Raw genomic sequence first — 9,810 nt, forward strand, 5'->3', positions numbered from 1 at the left:
ATGTGTATTTAAGTTGCCACCTTAGATAAACCATTAATTTAACAATCTCACATCTGTCATGGATACACTCACCCAATCCACGTCTACTAGCATAGCATGGCACAATAAGCAAACGTAGAAGTAACTCCCAAAGGTTTGATAATAACAGGTAATAGGTACTACCTCAACTACTTCCCAAACCCACAATTTAATTAGATTCTAATCATGCAATGTGTGAGGATTGATCTAATGCAATAAAACTGGGTAGTAGGAGGTGTGATCAAAGTGTTACTTGCCTTGTTGATGATCCGCAAAACCTAGTGATTCGAAGTAGCAAGCGGCGCACTCCGGATACTCTATCGCAAACAAACAAGCATACAATAAGTACTCAACTAGTGCACAGGTAAAACTCGAATAAAAGAACTAACCAGAAAGTTCAACTTAAGAACTCCGGTTGGCAAAAAGAACCAAATCGAACGAAGCAACGAAAGACAAACGGCAAAAGAAACAAGCTTCGTTTACTATTCTGGATCTAGGGAAAATTTTACAGTGGCAAAAACTTGTTTGTTGGTTAAACGGAAAGAGGGTTTCGAGACGAAACTCCAGGCGCTTGAATCGCCTGATTCCGATAAACGAGCAAAAAGTTAGACTAAAACGAAAATTGGATCAGGAATCGTGATCTGAAAAATCACGAATTTAATCCGAGAAAAAGAAAAACGACAAACGTTCGTTAAAACGAACGAATGGGCGAACGCTCGCTAAATAAATAAACCGGGAAAACCGATCTATTTAAAAAACCGAAACTAAAAAAATGAACAAAACCGTCGGAAAACCGATCGGTTTTCTAGAAAAACCGGCGGCGAGAAAAAAAACTACCTCCGACGGTGGCGGCGAGGCGGCGGGGCAGCGGCGGCGCGAGTAGGGGCGGCGGCGGCTAGGGTTTCGGTGGGGAGGGGTGGCGGCTGGGCCTCCCGGCTATATAAAGCCGGTCGGGCCGGGAGTCTAGGTTGGACACGGCCCGGTAAGGCGGTTCGGACTTTTTTAAAAAATAATTACGCTCAGAAAAAAACAAAAAGAATACTAAATGGACTTAAAAAATCCCGAAATAAATTTTCCCCGGCTTCTAAAATCAAGCCGCACAGGATGAACATTTATTTGGGGCCTAAATGCAATTTTGAAAAACGCAAAATTTTCCCTAATTCAAATAAAATAGCAAATAAATCCAAATAAAATCTTATTTGATTTTTTTATTAAATCCTCAATATTTCTTTATTTTTGGGAAAGTTATTTTATTCCCTCTCTCATATTTTTGAAATAGAAATAATTGAAGATAAAATAAATAAAATCAAATGATCCTATTTTCAAAATTTGAGAAAATTCAAATATGAAAATAAAGAAATCCCCAACTCTCTCCAAGGGTTCTTGAGTTGCGTAGAATTTCTAGGATCAACCAAAATGCAAATAAAATATGATATGCAATTATGCTCTAGTGTATAACATTCCAAATTGAAAATTTGGGATGTTACAGAAGCTTATGAAGAGCATCATACTGGAGATAGGACTGCTCACAAGGTATTGCAATTTGGATTTTATTGTCCTACTGTCGGGGATATACCCCGCGGTGTAACCGCCGGATGTATGACCCGGCTGGAGCTTGGCGACTCACTAACGACCTGCATGGACCTGGCGGTTTACGGGCAACCCGCCTGAACATTGCAACTCATTGATGACCCAGCGGGTGGGTCGGACGGACGACAAGGCCCAAGACCCAGTAGGCCGGTTCATATGATGGTGGGCCGGCATAAGAGGAAAGGCGTGAGGAATATTTCCCTTATAAGGAGTCAAGACCCGGACTTATATCCGGTTTGTATTAGAAGGTAAACTAGTCCTACCAAAAATATAATAAGCAGCTAATTAGGTGATATGTATAAGGTCAGTGGGACTTTTTAAGAATGGCAATTATGACCTTGACGCATTGTGAGACTTTGATTTAGTCAGCGATGTTGTAGTGGTGCCCGCAACCGTCCATGATGCTCGCCTTCATAATGGTAGTGCTAATGCGAATGAGCGTGGATCCCATCGCAACGCAGGCTGAAGCCATCCATGATACCTGCCCCTGTTGGAGTTGAAACAACCTTCGGCTTGACCTCAACCGAGTGGCAACAAGAGGTCAATTCAGTTCTGAACCAACAATCATTTTATTCCCTACTTGATGAGTCACTCCAAAGGGCTAGAGGATGATTGAAATTATAGGACAGGGTCCTACCATATAAAGTAGCTGGATTTTGGATAAGACATGCAGTAAACTACAATGATACGTTAAGAATGAAGGAGGCTACAAACCACCATTAGTCATAAAGTTTAATTTGGTGGTTGTTCTTCATTGACTAAATATTTGTATTGTGGGCCTTCAGCACAACTACTTATAAGCATATCAAGCAGAGATGATAACTAATAGCAATCAGTCAGAAAACATGTTACTATTCAATCATTTGCCACACCAAATTAAACGGATTAATCAGGTCTTCTGAAAAGAAGCAGCAACTTAGGTGCAGGAAGGGAAGATTTTATAGTCACTAAGATCCACACACGAAGAATAAAAAAATTATTCATGAATAATGGTGCCAGTAGTGGGTTTCACTGTACATTACAGTACACCTAGGCCCTATTTGAATCCATGGGTTAAAATTAGTTTGGGTTAGTTTGGACTTAACTAATCCAAAAATATCCAAACAGGAGGATTAGTTTGGGTTAGATGCATCTAACCCATCCCAAAAAACTAACCCATCCAAGATGTGCTTATTTGGGTTAGTTCTTCTCGGGACCATTAAAAACATTTTTTTCTCTCTCTCTTCCCGCAGCAGATCCCTCCCCACTTCCTTGAAGCTTCTCGTCCTCTCCCTTCCTCCCTCTCGCACCAACCGTGAAGGCGCATCGCCGTATCCACGCCCCATCTATCCCTGCCATCCAAACACCTATTTGGTTAGAGTTAGTTCATGGTTAGTTCAGGATTAGAATCTAACTCTAACCTCTAACAGAGTTAGAGTATCCAAACAAGGCCCTATTCAAGTGAGACTTACTCCCGGGGAGATGATTGCATATGAAATTGACTGCCTTGAGCAGGCCAAGAGCAAAGCACACTGAGCAGCCCCATCGCCAACTGTCCTTCGATTCTGACGTCGACCTCGTGCAGCTCATACAGTCCGCGTTTGGATCCTCGAGCTCGACAAGGCCGCCGAGTTGCATGCACACGAACATGTTGGAGCCCAGCTCATGGCGGCCGTTCAACCGTCACTCCTTCTCGTCGCAGTAGTTCGCATGTCAGCCCCACTGTTTGTTTGAAAGCCTATTGCGTGTTTGATCCGTGTTTGGATCAGAGCCGAACCTGAAAGCCATCCTTTGTTTTTGTCATGCAGCGAGCCCCCAGCAATTTCCTCTTAGGGCGTGTTTGGTTGCCGTCGCGTACAGTACTCGCGTTGCATACACATCTCCACTTGACCTGGATTTAGAAAAACAGCCTCGTATGCGACATATGCGAGTTGTTTGCTTACCTGCATATGGACTGCCTGCATTAGAAGATCAACTTTGACATGTTGTTTGGTTGCCTGCATTGTCTCGGCGCATGTAACTACACGTTGTTTGGTTGCCCGCTGGGGTATGATTAAGAGCTAGCACTTGCACTTAGCACACGGGGTTAGGAGATAGCAGAGGAAGTGAGACAAGAAATGCAGTGTGCGCCAGACCATGGCGACTGTGGTGGATAGTGGCCGGGGCAACGTGTCCGACATAACGAGCATGGAGTCGTGGACGAGCAACCCCGTCGGCGGCACGGCGAGCGACACCACCGACGAACTAGTTGCGGTGCTCTCGCAAAGACAGTCGACAGAGGAGGAGAATGCAGTGCCCGCGCCATGGCATCATCAGTGCAGTGGACGAGAGAGGAGGCCAAGATGATTGACACCGAAAATGACTCCAGTGTAGTAGGGCGAGAGAGAGGAGGCCAAGATGATCGACCCCGTCGGCAGCACGGCGAACTGTAGTGTGCACGGAGGCAGAGTACACAAGAAAGCAGTGTGCACACCATTGCAGCGCCAGTGCGGTAGAAGGACGACAGAGAATAGGCCGAGATGAGCGACGCCGGAAACAACTCTAGGGCCAGTTCTTTTGGGCGATTCTACCAGAATCGCCCCCCTCCCCAGCTTCTCTCAGAATCATCACTTCATATGTTTTTAACAATCCTAACTAATTAGACCGTAACTAGATAGGTTTGTAAAAAAATATGGAGTGGCGATTCTATGAGAAGATGGGGAGGGGGGCGATTCTGGGAGAATCGCCGAAAAGAACTGGCCCCTAATGTAGTAGGATGTGGGCAAAGAGATCAAGGGGAAGAGCTTCGGCGTCGAGAGGGACAAATAGGAGGGCTCTGAGCAGAGGACAGAGGAGCTCGACATGGTGGCGTCAGTGCAGTAGACTGCTGCTCAAAGAGAGATGAAGCTACGATCGTCGAAACCAAAAACTTAGAACATGAATATTTTGAGGAACTGTGAAATTAGGCTGCTGGTCAAAGGAAATTTCAAACGATCGATCATTCTTTTTCGTGTAGATCTTATTTCAAATCGAAGCACCATCGTGTAGATCGGAAGGGGCTAGGAAGAATAAGAGGAAAGGTTACTCGAGGTAGGAGAAGATAAACACGCACAGGCTGGCATAGTGGCCCACCTTGTGCCCTCGCCTCAGCCTTGTGGTCTACTTTCTTTCCGCGCAGGCCAGACTGGGCCTAATGCGAGCAATCAAACATGCCCTTAATTTAATTAAGCCCACAATCGCCTTTCCCGTTCTTTAATTACAAAGAGCAACCCACAAATTCCGTTAGCATGCCCCACAATCTGGTTTCCGTCACGCCCACAAATTCCCAGCTCCCACGTAGGTACAAGTTTTGCACACGTATTTTAACTGGTGCTATTGTATCTATTGGAGCGAGGTGAGACTAAGACAAAAACACAAATTTGGTCACTTGGCTTTAGCGTTCTAGAAAAGGCTACACGAACTAGGCCTGTGAAATTCGGTCGAGGGTGGATGCACGGTAAAGAGGACGACGTACGAAGTTTGACGGACGCAAAACGTACGAAATAGTGATGGTAAGAAGCACTTCATGATGAGTTCTAGGTGGAAGTTTAACTTATTAGTCTCCACTGCAGTACTGATATATAAAACAATGTTTTGGAACCAAAGATAAATTTTGTATGCCTCTGGGATTTGGTGGGGGATTGCTGGAATTTTGTCTATTTTGGGCCTAGCACAATAGCAGTTTCAGAAATTCCTAATAAATCCTAGAAGCTCACGCAGCCCATTCATGCAAGGCAAGAGGTGGAACAAAAGTTTAGTCTCACATTGCTAGTTTAGAGGGAGTTGGACCTCTTTATAAGGAAGGTTCTTTTCCCACATGTATGAGCATGAGAATAAGAGGGACATCCACACGCAATCCTCCTCCGCCGCCCGCCTCATCACGCCACGCCTTGTCACGACGCGGGTTGCGGGAATGAGCCGATGTCTAAATTTTTGCCACGCACGACGGGTATACGAAAGGTCACGTGGGAGTTGAAACGTTTTCTGTAGTGGACACTGAATTCGAACGGCGCGCCTCTTCGGCCGCTGCCTGTTCGCTTCGTCTCCCTTCGTTGCTTCACCTCCCGCCGCAGCCTCTTCACGTCCTTCTCATGTGCCTATATAAGAGAGGTCGCTCCTCTCTAGAGAGACACAACAGAAGCTCCTCTTCCTCTCACCACAAAGTTCCGATCACTGCGCGGCTGCTACGTTCTTCCCCATCACGTCTTGCGGCGTGCACCGCAGGTTGGGACAGTAGGCCTCCGGAACAGCACCTTTTGAGTCCTGTACGTAAGAAGGGTGATAAGATTTTTGGGGAGCGCTCCGCGCGATTACTGGCTTCTTCATAACGGACTCCGACTACTACTTCCCCGACGACGACTTCTTTCCCGACGTCCACGACCTCCTCGACGACATGGCAGGCGAGGACACCGACCCCAAGTCCAGCGCTTCTGCTGCTGCTGTCCCGTACGTGTTCTTCTCCTTTCTGTTAGAGGTCCTGCTGCAGTTCCTTGTTCTAGTATTTTCCCTACATATGTTAGACTCTATTTTATATATGCAACTTGTTATACTGGCTGCTCTAGATATGTTCAGTTACAGTTCATATATGAATATGTTGTTTACCTTCTCTTTGTCAAATCGCATGGCTTGTTTTCTCACTATTATATTACTCATGCTTTATCTAATATTTTTGTTAATAAAATCATTTGGTAAATTGCTTATATTTCCAACACAACTATCATCAAAAGTTTTATAATGGTAGTGCCATACCAGAACCATCTGTGTATGCATAGTCGGATAAGTTTTTACTTCTCCAACTTAGAAATACTCATACATACTCGTACCTAAGGAAATTGTATACCAAGTAAACTTGCTACACTCAGAGAAATACTGTGTAAATTATTGGCTTTTACCAACAGGTATGCAGCAAAGAGCTCAATGCAAGAGGTCGCATGCGGCCCGATCAGGAAACACATAAACAGAAAAGGAACGATTAATGACTCAGGTATGGATCAACTGATTAGAGAAGTTGCACATGGATACTAAGTTTACCGTGGTAAACGGCCAAATACTAATACTATTATTTCAGGATTTTCGGCGATGTGCATTTAGTGGGAGCAGACGTTCCCGTCGACAATTAGGTGCCTACAGTGACTTCGTAAATTTCAAGAGGATATGCCGCCTCAGTCTTCCAGAGGTGCGCATAGGGGTAAGGTGTACGTGTATACATTCATATGGGTAAGTGTATACGCGTGTATATGAGCGTTTGCGTCTGTACTGTGTTAAAAAAAAGCATTGTATTTCTAGTTTATTTTTTCTAAAGTAACCTTTTTATTGACCGGCTACTGATCAAGTTCTAGTTGGCAGCAAGCTACCTAGTGGCCAAAATAATCTATAGTAAATAGGTATCCGTAGACATAAGAAGTTCTGGAAATAATAAATTGTATGAATAGATCAAAATACACATGTCAAACGTAGCTCTCTGCATGTTCCATGAGAGTAAGGATATTGCATTTGTTTCTTTTAGTAAATAAATAGCAAGTTCCGCCTATATGTAACCCACATCTATATCCTAGTGAAGCTGCTTCCACCTAATAACTAAAAAGAAAATACAACAAGAAAAGGAGAAGCAAAAAAAGAAAGAAGGATTGAACGTGCAGATTTGGATTACTTAATACCCTTGGAGTGCTGGTTGCATGCGACGGCGACCGGGACCCCGTTCTCATCCTTGAGATTGCCCAACAGCTGCATGGTGTGTGCATGAAATCCTTGCGCGGTACGTGCCATGTTGTGCAACCCCTTCACGACGACAACGGCGGGGACTGGACGGTAGGTTTTCCTGGCCGTTGTCTGGGGCTCCGGGCCAGTCACCTCCATACCAACACGGACCTCTTCTTGGCCCGTGATCTGAATCCCATTGAGAGCGACCAATACGCGCCGGCCGCCGTCCCTTAACACGGTGTTTCACCGCCTCAGCACGCCAATCTGAGTCCGTCGAGAGCGATGACCAACACGCGCCGGCTGCCGTCGCTCAATATGGCGTTTCAGCGCCTCGGCGTGGCGGGCCCGTCCAGTTTGAGCGCATGTCCTTGGAGAACCGCCGCCTGTGCCGGTCGTCGGCGAAGGAGGAAATTGAACTTGGGCTGGTGGGGCGCCGTAGCAATTGAAGGAATCTGCGTAGTCACGCGCCCAGGCCTCCATGCTGCTCCGGCGAAATTGATGGTGTTTTGGCGATCTAGGTGGAACTTGCAGTCGATCGAAGATTTCGTTTAATGGACGTGTTATAGCGATGTTCACTCAGCCGTCCATGGCGCTCCAGCGAAGTAGACGGACGCCAGATTGGAACTCGCGGTCGATCAAGGGGTCCTTGGATGCGAGGGATGCGTCCGTGGCACGAGCCGAGCTGGCATGATGCGAGAGATTGGATTAAAAAAGGAAGGAGATCAGCAAAGCGGGTCCGGACCCGGCAGCGTACCTCTTCGGTGGGCCTGAAGTAATAGGCACTTGGAGCGCGTTAACAGGCGGCCCAGTCTAGCGAACAATTATGCACACGACGTGGAGCGCGTTAACAGGCGGCCCAGTCTAGCGAACAATTATGCACACGACGTGGTTTCTTGAATTAGTACCACCTCGCGTATATGTTTTAAATTTAAACTGAAAACGTAAAATTACAGGAAGAAGCGTATTGTGACGGTGAACCCACGAAGTCAATCTGTGCTTTATTATTAGATTAGAGAAAGATTATATAGGTAAAAAGATAAAGATAAAAATAACGATAAACATACATCCGCTTCGACCTCGCTCTCGGTCTTGTGCGTCAGCTCTGCCGAGCCGCCGCCACGGCCCTTTGTCGTTTCAAGTCACAGCCAATTGTCACCGTTGATGAGGATGGTATACTTAATCAAAAGCGGGCTGCACTTCTGCAATCTCAGTAGCGTCCGTGCTGATTATATTGTTCACGGAGTTCAAAAACTTGTTGAAGGACATGTTTGAAGAATTATGATTACATACGCTGCTGTTGAGGGCGTTTGGCTTTGCCTTGCCGGATTGCCTCATCTGTGTTGCCGAGCCACCTTTCGCTTGAAACTGCTGAGGCCGTAACCCGCGGCGCCCCTGTTGAGCCACCGCTACTCCGCCTCTGTCATGATCTGAAGCCTCCGAGCCGGCGTGTATTAGTGCTGAATCGCCGTTCCGGGTTACCTCTGTCGCTGCGCCCCCATTGAGTCGCTTGGAGAAGCCACCTGCACTGTGGTCGGCCACGCCGGGGGCTTCCTCGAGCCGCCTCGTTCTGCCATGGATGAGCCGCCCGCCTTGGAGCTGCTCTATTGACCCGTCGGCGCGGCACTGAGTCGCCCCCAGCCCTGCTCCGCTTCGGCCGCATTTGCTTCTCCGCCGGCTTACAATGGCTATGAGTCGCCGCCTCCTAACCATCACGGTTTTGAGTTGTCTCTTTCAGGCCACCTTGTTGCCTTGAGCCACCGCGGTTTTCCTCCAGTTGCTAAGCCGCTTGATTCCTACAGAAAGGGATAAGAGGGACTGTATTGAAAAGTTATCTACGGAGACTATTTACGGATCATCGGTCATCAAAACATATCAGGTGATATTCATCTAAGTATATTTTTGGCACATATTGTTTTTGTCAAAGAAAAATTTATCTTTGTCTTGGTCTGCAATATTGTTTACGTGGGACAATTATTTATGACAAAAGTGTTGTCATACCATGGATACGGAGCATGCACCGGCATTATGCTGCACTGGCGTTCGTCAGTGCCGCGTTGTTCAACGGGTGTGTGCAAGCCGCGGCCTCTACGGCTCAGTCTACATCAACATGACTGGGCTGACTCACTCGTCCGCGCGGTTTAACGCGCCTACGATTGACTCACCCATCCGCACCGGTTTACAATGCCACGGCCGACTCATCTGTCCGTGCCCGCGGCCCAATCGGCCGTGCCCGTGCCGCCTCTGATGTTGCGGTCATCTTCACTGTCCGCCCCCCCGGTCTATCTACATCAATACACCGGAGTTGCACCTGTCTGCACGAGCTATTTAGTGAGCGCATACAAGTCGCTGCTCCTGCAGCCCGGTCTATTCTGATAACTCTGGAGCAAAAAATGATTTGTTATCAGCCTCCGCCTGCACTGGATGGCTCGATGGGCAGGCACGCAAGTCGCTGCCACTGCGGTTGGGTAATTTTAACAACCAACTGAGATGAATCGCTGGTCGGAT

The sequence above is a fragment of the Triticum dicoccoides genome, chromosome 3A, assembly GCF_002162155.2.
Source record: "Triticum dicoccoides isolate Atlit2015 ecotype Zavitan chromosome 3A, WEW_v2.0, whole genome shotgun sequence".
In the NCBI taxonomy this organism is placed as follows: Eukaryota; Viridiplantae; Streptophyta; class Magnoliopsida; order Poales; family Poaceae; genus Triticum; species Triticum dicoccoides.